The sequence below is a fragment of the Parasteatoda tepidariorum genome, chromosome 7 (genome assembly GCF_043381705.1).
Source record: "Parasteatoda tepidariorum isolate YZ-2023 chromosome 7, CAS_Ptep_4.0, whole genome shotgun sequence".
Taxonomy (NCBI): domain Eukaryota; kingdom Metazoa; phylum Arthropoda; class Arachnida; order Araneae; family Theridiidae; genus Parasteatoda; species Parasteatoda tepidariorum.
The window spans coordinates 33,945,578-33,958,883 of NC_092210.1; the positions used below are offsets into that span (position 1 = coordinate 33,945,578).

Below are 13,306 nucleotides of genomic sequence, written 5' to 3' on the forward strand. Positions count from 1 at the left end.
ACTTACTTTTCAGTTTTGTATTTTTCACTAAAAGTTAGGTAATAAGTTAAATAATTTCGAAATCTAGATTTTCGTAACTGTTACCGTACGAACGGAAACATTACCAAATGAATGATTTTAACACCGTATTCTTCGGTTTTATTAAGCACAATTATGTTTTTGTTTATCAGAAAGGTCATTACCGTACAATACGATACCATACAATTTTACCAGAATTTTATTCTCCATATAAGAAATACCGGGCAAGGATATACTGAAAAATGTCCCGAACTTAATACAATCGGTAAAAAATGTCGTAATACGTATCCTAATAAATATTTAAATATTAATAAACTTAAAAATAGTATTTATTATTACGAAATAAATATGGTGTATAATATTTACTTATAAAAATTTAAAACAAGTCGGGATAGGATCAAAATATTTAATTGTTTCAAAATTAACATAGTTGGTTCAAGGAATCGAAATATTTAATTGTTTCAAAATTAACAAGGTTGATTCAAAGCAAGTAATTTTTCAAAAAATTATATATTTTTCAAATGATAACAAACAATTTAGTAAATTGCAATTGGAAATACTTTTATGGTTGTTAGATTATTGGAAATATTTCTATTCACCAGGTTCATAAATAAAGCTTTCGGGTGGATGGCAGGCTCATGTAGCGAAATTTAAAAGCAAATTTTTAACTTTTATTTTGGTTAAAAATTAGAAAAGGTTCATGGTTATAAGAGCTCGCTCAACTGTAGGATTTCAAATTATAAATTTCAAGAAGATCTGATATGTTTTAGTTTGATAGTTAATCGCTGCTAAGAAATGTAAAAACAAATTCACAAAACTATCGATAGATATTATACAGGTACTAAATTTATGTTAGAATTGCGTTAAGATTTTTATGATAAAGATAAAACATTACAATTTAAATCAAGTTTTTAATGAATAAATTATTGTTAAAACTGATTATTTTTAAAAACAAAAAGATGCGAGTATCTTTGAAACAGTAGAAATGAAACGTTTTTAGCAATTTTTTTCATTCATATCCGATAGAAAACTATCGTAAAACTTCGGCGATGTAAACAGTAGAAAAGGTTAAGTACGTGAAAAACATAAATATCACCTATATTTCTTAGAAACTCTAAAAGATTTTGGCCCCCAAAGCCACTTTGGGAAAGAAAAGTAGAATTAATAAGTCTATGGTACGTGAAAGAAAATATTTCAACACGAATTTTCTTACTTTATCCAATATTTATATAAATAGGTCACCAAAATTTTAAAAATGTAACTTTAAAATGATATTAATAGAATATAATTAATGAATGTTTAAAATTAATGTTGCTCTGTCGCATACACGGGGAATTTTGTTTGGGTTGAAAATTTTATTTTCTACACAGATTACATTTGACAAACATTTAACTTTAAGGTATTCACAAACTTATCATGAATACATGTACAGAGCGCAAAAAGCGGACCACCCAGAATAACTTTAGATCTAATGATCGAATCTTCACACTCTAGGTCACAATATAAATGCTTCGAAAGGGTGACCTCAAATATGCTAATTAACCCTTCCTTCTCGCTCCCGTGAAAATGACGGGGTGAGGTTTCGCCCTCTATTTCTCGCTCCCATAATATTTCCGGGCTGGTGTGTTCAGTTGTAACGCGCCAATAAGAATAAAACTAATCCATTTCTTTTGCCCGGAAAACATTTTATTTCTCATTTTACACACCAGAGGGCAGTACCAGGATATTTTACAGGTAATTGTAGATAGTTTATTTTAAACTAGATGTCAGCACTAATCAGGGATACAGGGAAAAAATAATAGGCACTTTTATGACCGTTTTCTTGGAAATTAACCGATCGTTAAGTGGTTAATAACTGGCAGAAGATATCTTAAGATTCGAAATCAAGCACAAATTGGTACTTTTTTACAATAAACATACCTTTTTTTCTGACAGATTCGTTTTTATGTCCTCCAAACTATTGAGGATTGTCACAATTTAGGAAATATGGTCCCAATAGTTAGGTAAGATGAGCGGTTCAAAATTTGAACACCTTTACGTTAATTTTCCTTTCTGTCTTTTTCGCTATGTCTCGAGAATTTTATAAGCGAATTGAAAAGTTTTTGCACACAATAATATTCTCTAATCGGAAGACATTTTCATGCAAAAAAATAACTTTCAGTAAATATTTGTAATTTTTAAATCATTTTATTTAATGATTGTAAAAAAAAGTCAGATCCTTATAATTCGATTTCTCGCGGACTATTCGTCCGACTTCGCTTAAGTTTTGTATTTTCTATGTAAAATTACTTTATTTAAAGTAATATAAAAAACTGCATACCTTACAATTCAAATTTTTTCCATTTATTAAGAACTAAAATAAGAAAAAATATTTACAAAAAATAATTTTTTGCAAGAAATTACCGTCAGATAAATGAATTTTATAATATTTTTCAATTCGCTTAAAGCGTTCGAGTTATAGCGATATATGCAAGAAGTGAAATTAACATTAAGGGCTCCAAATTTTCGACCGGTCTCCTAACCAAAGTATTGGGACTATATTTTCCAGGTTGCAGCTAACCCCTATATTTTGATAGTCAGAAATCCGAATCCATTGTAGAAAGGACATGTTTATTTGGAGAATGCGTGTTTTGTGTTTGATTTCGTAGCTTAAGATATCGTATGTTATGATTAGCATATTTGAGTTCATCTCCTCAAACCATTAAGATTATTAGATCAAAAGTTATTTAGAGTGATCCACTTTTTTTGGGCACTGTGAGTAAAGATGGCTGTAGCATAATACAGAAACATCTTAGGATAAAAAAAAAATACTTCAAGCATCCATTTTTAATCCTAAGAATCCTTTCACTAAAAATGTCGAAAATTTGATAAAAACAGAAAATATTACAACGAGTAGAAAAATAAGCGTTTAAAAGATGTCAAATGATTAAAATTACATTAATATCTTCTATCAGTTCTCTGCTTCAATCTATAGTTGCTATATTTATTGAATGTAACTTCATGCGATTTACTTGTCCTGTGAGAATTCACGAAACGGACATTATTTCATTGTATAATATTCCACATATAAGTTTTGCTTATATACAGTTTTGATTGTTCCAATATTTATTACCAAGTATAATAAATGAGAATAATTATACAATATTCAGTCTCCACAGTGATGAATTTTTAAAAACAAATATTTTAATTAAAATGGATTGGAAATATATCTTAATTTTTCACTTTAATTATGAAATAAAAATAATTTTAAAATAAAAATACACATTCAATTTAAAACAAATATCGTATGCTATTTTTATTATTATTATTATGATAAAATAAAATAAATATTTCACTTACTTAACTAATCCCAGCTATTTATGTTGGAGCAATTTTTACATATTTTTCAAAAATAACAGTTTTATTCCAATGTCGTAAATAAAGTAAAATAGTTATACATAGAGGGTCTTTTTCTGCGACAATTAGCTTGAAATTCTTTGGAAAATGTTCATAATGAACTTTAAACTGTGAATACTTCTAGAAAAAATACTGACTGATACCAGTTTCATATAACTAAACTATTTTGGCCAAATTTTTAATCAAATTGCATTTTAATAAGGATATCCTGACAAATAATCGTAGGCGATAGAAGACACAGATTTCTGATCTAGAAAAAAAACATGCTATTTCATATTTCACAGATGTGTGCAATATTTATATTGATTTATTCTTTTTTCTCCCCAAAACAATCATACGAGATGCGCTTGATAAATATATAAATAATGGTAATGTGAAGTTAAATAAATTACCAAATGTTTAACTGACATTTAAGGACATTTTCTTATTTATCAACACTACAAGTTCTTAAATTAGTTTTCTTATTTTTAGAGATGTTCCTCAATTTGAAGCTCCCAGTAACGATTGATGATAAATTAATTACCGGTAATTAATATCTGTCACTAACAGCAACTTTGGTTTTTGCGTAGTGATTGTGCTTACACACAATATTTATTTTATTTGACACTGTCAAAAACTTATTTGACATTTTTATTCAGTCAGTAACTATAAAGTCTTGATCTTTGATACATATATAAACTATTTTTGAAGCAAAAAATAACTTTTAATTATTAATTTAATTTTCAATTTTAATTAATTTTTAATTCAATTAATTTTATTAATAAATTTTTATTTTAATTAATTTTTAATTCAATTAATTTTATTTTAATAAATTTTTATTAATTTTTGTGCAAAATAGAGTTTTTTTTCATTTAAATCATTTTTAATATTAGTCCATTTCTTTTCATTCTGTTCATAACAGGATATAATCTACAATATCAGCAAGAAGGAGTCAAGTTCATTTCTGCATTGAATTTCACACACCCATACATTATTTTATACTTAAGTCATTAACAAGACTTAAAAAAATATATAAATGAAAAAGAAAATAACAATGAATATTAATAAATGAAATCATTAATGAATAAAATGAATGTGAAAGGGATATTAATAAATCAAATCGAAATTATTAAATAAATATTAATGAATATTAGTGAATAAAAAATACTAATGCTTAATAACTAAATTACTGCACTTTTTCAATTTATTTTGTACAAAAAAAAGCTTTTTAATTCAAATTAATTCCAATATTTGCCAATTTCCTTTCATCCTGCTTACATACATTCTACAATATCTGCAAGTTATGTTCTGTTCTGCGCTGAACTTTGTATATACACACTCGCACACTATAATATAATTTTAATTTATTGACGAGACTTAAGTAAAAAAAAACGAAAATTAATAAGAAAAATATATAAAAATGAAATTAAAATTTAAGAAATAACTTGAAAATTAATACATGCGAGTTTGTTTTTTAATCATTAAGTGTTTTAATAATGTTCGTTAAATTGGTCGAAATATTTTATAATCTGTATTTCTGTAATTATTGTTCAAATAACTGAATTAGTTTTATTTGGAGGGCAGGGATTTTTCTGCGAGTGTTGTAAGATTCAGTTCTAATACATAAATTTAATACCATTTAAACTACAGCAATAATTAGCAACGTTTTGAAAGCAGTATCGAAATGTAATTGGTTGGGTTAGACCAGGGGTTGCCAAACTTTTTTGATCATCGACCCTTGTATAATTTTTCGAAATCTCCATCGACCCCTACAAACGTAATTTTCTGTTAATTAAAATAAAACTCTATTAGATACTGTGTTTGTACATTTATTTTATGATTTTAAACATTTATTAAAGTAATAGTATATTGTGTAACAATAGTTTTATGAAAAATATATTAATATTGAAATTTAAATACCTTATTATTAAATAATAAGTAATTATGCATAAGTAGATATAATAAGTAAAGTAACTAAAGATTTACTGCTTCTTGATCAATGAGATGGGTGTGCCTGGTGTTTTTTTGCAAGGTTCGCTATATTGGGTTCAAAATTGGTCAATTTTAATTTTCGTCAAAATTGGTCAATTTTGTAATTTTCGTAAAAAAATACAAAGTGTGCTATAGTTTTGTCGCGGGCTGTACTAATCCATATTATTAATGCTTACCTTCTTTTTTGTGCATTGATAATTAAAATTGATATCTAAACCAAACGAATGGTTTTATCGAAACAATAACTAATTATCCAAAACTATAAAAGTTTTAATAATGACACTGCAAATATTCAACACAGTTTGCAAAGATAGCTGAAACTGCGTATGATATTTGCATTTGTAACGTCAATGCTCGTCACACGTGACATTTGGACAAGCGCACATATGCATATGACTTATAAACTGCGCTGAGTTCGTGCCACTGCGCGGTGGTACGTAAATACTTGTTTCACCCCAATAAATATACGTTTATTAATTTATGTTTTATAAAGAAACTGATATTGAGTCAATTATAAAAAAAATTCACAAATTTTACATACTTAATTAGGTATGTGTGATTTGCGTATTGAGAACTGTTTTTTTTTTCGACCCACAATCGACCCTTCCGATTCGGATCGACCCCCATTCGCCCCCCTGTCTCAGATCGACCCCCGCTTTTGTTAAATAGACCCCTGGGGGTCTATATAGACCACTTTGGCGACCTCTGGGTTAGACAATCCTCTTGTGGAATGCGAGGCAAGAAATGACGATGAATTTTTAATTTGAAGGAAATCTCTTCCTACATCCAAACTCTGCAACTTGTTAATTGTTGTTTGTCTTGTACGTTAATAAATTTCTCAATTATATTTAATTTGGTAATTTTGGTAATTTTTATATTCTGTTTCATAATTACCTCTAGATTAGGTTCATAAAATTTCGATTCCCAGGTGAATATTTTCAGATCTTTCAAAGTGTTTGAAAAACAACATCTTTTACAACGATAATAAGTTGTAACATCTTTATATCATTGTTGTTAATTTTGGTATTTTGGTAATTTTTATATTCTGTTTCATAATTACCTCTAGATTAGGTTCATAAAATTTTGATCCCCAGGTGAATATTTTCAGATATTTCAAAGTGTTTGAAAAACAACATCTTTTACAACAGTAATAAGTAGTGACATCTTTATATCATTGTTGTTGCAGAGAAAAAAGTATTTATGTTTTTCCTTTCTTTCCAGAATTGGTTACCCTTAAGGAGCATTTTTCTTAGTTATGGTTTCTTTCTTGACTACGTGAAAATACACAATTTGGTTATCCTAATGAAAGTCGCAGCGCAAATCAAATTCTACCATTTACTACATTTATTAGGTCTCAGTGTTCGTGTGACAAATGCAGTAAAAAACAACAGCAGCAAAAAGAATTAAGAAGAATCTGTATAACTTTTTAGAGACACTGACAGTAAACTAATAAAATATTCCTCAGTACGAAATCAAAGAACAATAATTCCTCACAATAAACATGACTTCTTTGTGGATTCAGATTTTTGTGGTTTAACCCTTTGGCGCAGATGTTTTATTAAGCATGATTTTTATATATTTTTTCATTATTTTGCATCAATTTAGTTCAAAATAAGGGACATTGCAATTAACATTTTAACTTACGGAAATGAAAAATATTTCATTTAGCATTTCAATAATTTATGGAAATAAAATAGAGCATGAAACACTGGTGTCTTTTTCTGTATTAGAGGTACTACTCACTCTCTATTCACTTTCATACAATTATGTTTCAAATGAGTACTTATTTGCAGTTCTTTAGATCCAAGAGAATTAATTATTCATTATTTAGATTTCACAAAATAAATTATTAATACGTTTTTGAATATGAGTGGGAAAATTCCAAATTACTTTTTTTGGCTTTTATATTTTACTACATATATAATTCTAATAATCTAACAGATATTTCTTAGTAATTACGAGACTGTTTTTTTAATTAAAAGATATAAAAATAAATTTTTGCTTGTAAATTAGAGCGTCAGCAAAAATATATAAAAGGGACCCGGGGGTCCCATCTGCGTCAAAGGGTTAAAGTGGAAAGAAGGATAGTGGAATTTTGAATAACAAAATTTATAATTTATGATTTTCATACACAATCTGCAATCTGTAAAATATAAATGATTTTATAATAAGTGTTCGAATAATTTTTATTTTATTAAATTTTTAAGACACAATTTTATTTTACAATAATTTTAGAAAAACCTTAGATGTAGGTTAGCATTATATAACTTAATTTCACTTTTTAAACACAAATTTCGTGTATAAAAAATTTGAACTGTTTCAGAAATTATTTTTCTTGAAACAAAGAGTTTTCAATATATTATGATCTTATTTAAATCAAAAAAGGCTTTCTTCCTTTTAAATTTAACGTCTTTGGTAACGTTTAGCTTTATCAATTTTGACACCTCAAAACTGTGATTATTACACACTTTAAATCTTTTACTTTCACAGCTGCTAGTTAAAATGGAACAAATCGTAAATATTGTGATAACCCGAGTTGATTAATGCGGGTAGCTTGTTAAATATCGTAATCCAAGTAAGTTATTCTCTTTTTATTTAGTTCAAATGTCAAGAAGTTGTACATCATCTCCTTAAATTTCTAGCTTTCACCGTCATGATTGACGCTCAACAAGAATAATCTTCGCAATTTTTTTCTTCCGAATGCAAACTTCTTTAGCTTTATATTTCGGGTGACCGCCAAGCGGCTCCTTTTTCGGTATCTTGGGCGACAGCTTGTTTCTTGTCTCATGTAGAAGTAAAAAAAAATCAAGTATGTTTACTGCCTTGATATAATACTAATTTATATTAGCAACAAGTCAGTTTAAAAAACTCATTTGGATTTATTTTAAGCAATTTAAATTGCTACTCGCAAATTTTAAATATGGCATTCTTACAATTAAAGTATGAAAATACCTAATAGTCCATTTACAGTTGGTCTGTCAGTAGATTGCTCCGTTGAGAGTCTTATTTACTTTTTACCTACGTTATGTTGCGTCTATATATATAGAACTTGAGAAAGGGAATCCGTTCATAATAAGTTTTTCTTATAAAATTTAGCAATTAAACAATCACGTTAAAAATAGATTTTATAAGTTTATCTTTAACATGAAGTTACAGAGAAAATAACTTCTCGATTAGAGAGTAAGTAAAACTCTTAATAAAAACAAAATTCCGTCCAGTAGCCGTCCAAAATTATAGCCAGTAGACGTTCAAAATTATATCAAAAGATATAATTTTAAGAGGTTTTTTTTATAAACCTTGAAAAGGATAAGTACCAGAGAAAACCGCTTGATTGCATGAGCATCACACAAAAGAATACTGAACATATTTAATCATTATTTTTATAGAATGAATTGCTAAAAAAGTGTTTTGCATAATCTAATAACGTAAAGCCTCCGGATGGAACCAAATATGGTAATTGATAAAAAAAAAAAAAGAATCATTTAAACTTTATTAACTGTGATGGCATATGTCATTCTGTTCCGTGCTTGGTTTCCAAGCGTTGTTTTGTACTAATTTATTGATTACTTACTTTTTTCAACCAATACGAAGAAGCTTCCTATACTTTCAATATTTCAAAAATATATTGAAAATGGACATAGCTTTCAGGTTATGATGTTCTAAGAGAATACAAGATTTTTTAAATAATTTTCTTAGTTGTTAAATGAACATACAGAAAATCACTATAAAAAATTATTATTCTGTAGTTTTTTCTATTGCCACTTTCCAATATCAGCAAGTTTGCTTGGGTAACCAAGCAAATTTCAGGCAGAGGGTGAATTATTTATCTTGTTTTTTCAGTAGGGCCATCTATAGCAAAGAATACGATTTTAGCCACACACACGCGTCTTAGCCAGTTTTAAAGGGCAGATATATTCATACATCCATTCATTCATGCACATATTGCAATTTGGACCTGAACTAGATAACGATCAATCTCCAATTCAGTACGTATTGATTTGTTACGGGAATTTGGAAGACTTTGTAACCTTGACCGATTTAACGTGCACCAGTCACCATTGAATTCACGTTTTTTTTCGGCCGGCTTGATTCAAACTTCTGTTCTCACGAATATGAGCCCAACGTCCTACCACCCAGGCTCTCTCGGTCTAAATATTTTGTGAATCATTTAAATTATTTATCTTTATTTATTTTACTATCCTATGAAAAATAAATGCAAAATAAAATAAAATTTTGTAATAATAGGAAGTTATCGATAAAAACAGTAACAAGACTTACCTAAATTTCTCATTAACAATTGAAATACGTAGATTACGATAGAGAATATATTCTAGAAGCAATTCATCTTTTCAACCTCTTTTATGTAACCAAATTCTGAGGTAACGGCAAAGCCCAAATAACTTCTAGAATGAAAAGAAGAAAAATTTTTTAATCATATGCAACCTTAGTAATACTTAAGTTTAAATATTTATTATAAAACAAATTAAGTATTAAAAAAAATTGTTGGCACGTATGCATTAACTCTGCACATAATATAATACACAAAAATTTAACAAAAAAACATGATATCAGAGATTAATTAGTTAGCAATTACACTACCTTTTTAAAATCTTATATCCAATTAACAAATTAGGGGGTGAATATTCATGCATATGGAACTAATATTTTTTTATTTGCTCGCATAACTAATCTTCGACTAAATTGTTTTGTTCTACTATAAATTTTCCATGAATTAGAGCTAATTTTATCAGAAATTTTTTTTAAAAGTTGGAAAAAATGCCCTTTGCAAATATTTTTCTGTTTCACCATTTCTTTTTAATTTCATTAAAAAATACAAACACATTAAAGATACAATAGTAATTAGAAATTTAGTTGATTTTGTTCCATAAAAAAATAAAAAGTATTAAGAACAATTATTTTAAAGATTTTAAAATAATATGAAGAAAGTTAGCAAGTAAGCATACTTTAATTTAAAATACACTCATTTAAAAAAATTGAAAAAATAAAATAAACATTTCATACGATGCTTCATTAAATTTGCTTAAAATTTCAATCAAATATATTCTCAACTTATTTTCCCCACCAGAAACTTACATCAAAACTTACATCAATAAAAAGAAGATCTCTATATATATTAATAGAATGTGTAAAATATGTAAGCAGTGAAGCATTAAATGTATAAGGAATGTCTATAAATCGCATGATCGTATTTCGAACGTTTTAAATCCTCTCACTCTACTTTCCTCACCTCTTTCACAACATATGCACGCATGATTTTTATTCCAATAATCTCCATCTTGATTCAATAAATAAAACGTAATTTTCTCCACTCTTTAAAAAATAAATATTTCAAAAAATACACGTCACTAATTGTCACGAAATGAAAATATGTATATCAGACGCAGAGTAAAAATGGGTATTTTTAACTCAAAGATTCATTTTTTTTTAATTAATAAAGAATATAATTTTGAACTGTAACAGAAAAGTATACAATCGAAAGTCTCAAAGTAATTTAAGTTCCTCATAAAAACAATTTCGGCAATAAAGATTTCAAAAACAAGCATCAGTCTGGAATTTATAAATAAATTCTTCCAAAATATCGCATTAGAGCCGAAAGCTGGGGCACACCAATTACTTCAAAACAGCTGTCTTCTTTGAGTTTGGGAGAAAAAACAAACAAAAACTTGTCAAAAATACAAGACGAAGTACCAACTAAGACACTCACGTATCGGCTCTTGTAGCACTAGGAACGCGAACGTGACGAATCTAAAAATAATCATAAAAACTCTCACAACATCGAAGCAAAAAAAAATATATAATAATAAACTACCTGAAAGAGTAACTTATGAGAAGACAGGGATGTGGAAAAACTAAAAAGGACATTGTGAGAAAAATGGCAGCTGCCGAGATTTTGTGGAGGAATTGCGAACATTATTTATACCCGCAAACAGAAAGCCTTGTAAATAATGCCGATGTCCAACGCATTCAGAACTGATTCATACTGCGGAGATAGTAAATCCATTTATTCCAATGGTGTGAGACAGTAAGTAAAATCATAAAGTAAAACTATGGTGTTTACTAGGGGATTGGAAAAGCTTAAAATCTACTATCTTCTGGAGCTGTTGACAAACAGAGGTGGAAAAGCCATTGTAATATTTATTTGTTTGGGATTCTCAAGCAGTTGAGTATGAATCGGCTTTTTCAATATCCACATAAATTTCTTTTATAAGTTTTGGTTGTGGGAAACTGCCGGTAGTATTAATTTAATTCTTGTCTGGAGCAGATGGGATGCTAGTTATCGGTTTTTTTTTTCTGAAAATGTTTAAGCTGGAAATACTTCGTTCCTTAATAGCTTTTTCTGAAAGCAAACTTTTCCCCCTTTTTCGATTACTTCCATAATAAAAGGAAAAACCTATAAAATGGAAATGTATATATGTGTAAATAAGTGAGAGTGATGTTCAAACGAAATTAAAGCTTAAAAAAGATTTCCCGAGAAATGAATGAAAGGCAGAAAAATAAATTATTCAAAACCATAAAATTTTTATGATTTATATATGCGTAACGTTTTCTGTGCATAATACATAAAAATATTATATAATGTGTATATAGATACTAAAAAAACGCTATACATGCCTACCTTGCTGCACAGCGCTAAAAGAAAGGACCATACTGGTAAATTGTGATCTATTGATCGCATCTCCATAATGGTTCAAAGTTCTCAAAAATTCAAAATTTAATGGTTCTAGGAGGTTACCTGGAATATGCTAATTAATTAGAGTAAAATATATTTAAAGTTATGAAATCTGACACAAAAGCGTGTTTTCTCTGAATAACATATTTTTTCGAAGGATTTGGATTTCTTACTCCCAAAATATAGGGGGAATATATCTTCCTTCCACCTATAGGAAATAAGGTCCAATCTGGGAAATATGGTCCTAATAGTTTGGTTAGGAGAGCGATCTAAAGTTTGGATCAATTTATGTTAGTTTTACTTTTTGCGTATATCTTGAAAATATTTTAAGCGGATTAAAAAAAATTTGCACACAATTATAAAATTAGTTTTTCCATAGATAATTAAAAGCAAAAATAAATTTCACTAAATATTTATTATTTTATTTAATAATAGTTGAAATAATTTTGAATTGTGAGGTATACAATATTCTACATTATTTTAAAGTATCTAATTTTGCATGGCAAATACATAATTTGAGCAAAATCTTTAGAATAGTTCCGACGAANTACTCCCAAAACATAGGGGGAATTTCTTACTCCCAAAATATAGGGGGAATATATCTTACTTCCACCTATAGGAAATAAGGTCCAATCTGGGACATATGGTCCTAATAATTTGGTCAGGAGAGCAATCTAAAGTTTGGATCAATTTATGCTCGTTTCACTTTTTGCGTAGATCTTGAAAATATTTTAAGCGGATTAAAAAAAATTTGCACACAATTATAAAATTAGTTTTTCCATAGATAATTAAAAGCAAAAATAAATTTCACTAAATATTTATTATTTTATTTAATAATAGTTGAAATAATTTTGAATTGTGAGGTATACAATATTCTACATTATTTTAAAGTATCTAATTTTGCATGGCAAATACATAATTTGAGCAAAATCTTTAGAATAGTTCCGACGAAATCAAATTTTAAAAAAATCGTATATTTAAAATTCGATTTCGTGGTCCGTTTTTTGGAGCACTGTACAAGTATAATAGAAATATAATCCATTAAACTGTTTAAAAACAACTAAAGTAGCTTTACAATTTTTTAAGAAAATAAATTAGTCGAGTTTCCTTTTAACAAATTATTCACTTTGAAATTCCACTATCAATAAAATGTATAGAAAAGTTAATATTTTAAAATTTTTTATTTATTAAAATCAAACAATGTTTTTTAAACTTCATTTTGGTTCAAAA

General features: G+C 27.7%; 1 protein-coding gene across 1 annotated transcript in view; it reads right to left on the bottom strand.

Annotated features, from left to right (window-relative positions):
* The window catches only part of LOC107457579 (uncharacterized), a gene marked incomplete in the record, with an annotated part of 324,266 nt that overhangs the window by 187,098 nt on the left and 123,862 nt on the right, over positions 1-13,306 (bottom strand). The window contains 1 exon segment of the mRNA XM_043039022.2: positions 9,664-9,788.